We start from the raw sequence: 1,910 nt of genomic DNA, 5'->3' as shown, positions 1-1,910 counted from the left end.
GAATCGTACGGTGTCGAATAATTTGGTGTCGAATAAATCTGTGTCGAATCGAGCGGTGTCGAATCGTACTGTGGTCAATAGAGTATCACCCTTCGTCCGGTGTTTATTGTTTCAATCCGAGCAGTAAATAACCGCGCGGACGCGAAGTGGCGTCGTAGTACGCCTCTTCCAAAAACTTTGCGTTGTCGGGATAGACTTGACGCGCGAGATGGCGAATTTGCGCGTGATCGCGCGGGTTCTTGAAAACCACAATGTAATTCGCATTCAGCAAAATATCGCGTTGACCACGTCCCTGATGAAAGAGATTCTGTGAAATAAGTATAACGCTAAGATTTTTATGATGGCTACCCTCGGTAAACAAATCAACGATCACTTCGCACGACGACGATTCTCGCATAAGATCGTCGATTATTATTAATTTCGCACAAAGCGGTTCGTTCAAGTAATCTTCCGGGCGAAGTAGTTCTTCGCGAAATTTGAGTTTACATTTTTCCGTCGTCATCTCGCGTTGCAACTCGAGATAGGCTTCTTGCCACTCGCCGTAATAAAATAAAATTCTCCCGAGTCGAATATTCGCCATTTTCCGCAAATAACGGAGAAAAGTCTTTACAAAAATTGTTTTTCCGCATCTCGTAGGTCCGCAAACAATCGACGTCCAGGGATGTGTCCAGCACACGTTCATTACAAAGACTGTGCAAAGTACCGCTTGTAATACTTTTAAATTAAACTGTTATGTTTGCGACGACGATGAGCTCATCATCGCGCGTCGGGCCCCGCGGCGGCCGCATTTCAGCGCGTTTTGCCGCGACAAGGAGCTAATTTTCGTCGCGGCAACGGACGATGAGTTTATTCCGTATGATTGAAAAGCTGTTTTTATGAAAAATCAGATTAATGTCGCGCGCGCAAAAATAAGCTCGTCAAACGCGCGCGCCAATATAAGCTTATAGCTTTGTGTTGAGGTTGAAGTTATATCCACAAGGCAGTTTCTAAGAAGAAAAAAACAGAGATCGGGATAAAGCAATCTTTTAATTTTGTTTTAATAAAAATTTACTAACACTAAAATATTACGTTTTACAAAATGTGTATATATTGTTTAATCTAGTAACATTTACAAAAAATCTTGTATTTTATAAACTTATTTTTACACGCGATTGTTAAAATAACTTTATATATTTTTCTTTTATTGTACAAAACGCTTGCATACATTATGACCTGATTGGACTGAAAACATATATACAATTGTAACTCTTACTACTTACTAATACGTTTAGAATAAACAAACTCTTTACAAAAAAATGCGCGGAAAAAAGTCTTATTCCAAGTAGCCGTATAGAACAAAGCGTCGCTCGTCGATAAATCTACGCTTCAGCACAACCGGCGAGCAGATTTTTTATTCGTCCCGCGTCACAACCTCGTGAAACGCGGTGCGGCAAATCGCTCTAAAATGCAGATTTATCGACACATTTTCTTTTTTTCTCTCTCTTCGCATTAACATTTCCCTAACGCTATTGAATTTAATTATGCGGGAGGTTGCGGAATTAAGAGTTATTCCCTTGATTTTACACACCTCCCGCGCGCCACCGTCCGGAGTACAAACTACGTACGCGTAAAATTTCGGGCCACCGGATACAAACGACTCGATGTAACCACGGCCGTAGCCATCGAGCTCATCCGTCATATTGCCCAAGAAATTCCCCGTACGCGGTTTGTATTCGCCAAGTTCTCTGCTGCTCACATAATTACACGAATCTGTACCGTAATAAAAAACGCGCTCGCCTAAACGTTCTAAAAATTCGAACAGTTTCAATCGCGCCTGTGCCGTCGTGTACGTCGCTATTATCACGTTGGTATCGGAAAGGGTACGACCGCCTCGGGCGTGTTCCGTTTGACCACAGTACGATTCGACACCG

Source organism: Pseudomyrmex gracilis, unplaced genomic scaffold (assembly GCF_002006095.1).
Source record: "Pseudomyrmex gracilis isolate BER0280 unplaced genomic scaffold, ASM200609v1 scaffold_515, whole genome shotgun sequence".
Classification (NCBI taxonomy): domain Eukaryota; kingdom Metazoa; phylum Arthropoda; class Insecta; order Hymenoptera; family Formicidae; genus Pseudomyrmex; species Pseudomyrmex gracilis.
Note: the sequence above shows the minus strand (reverse complement) of the source record.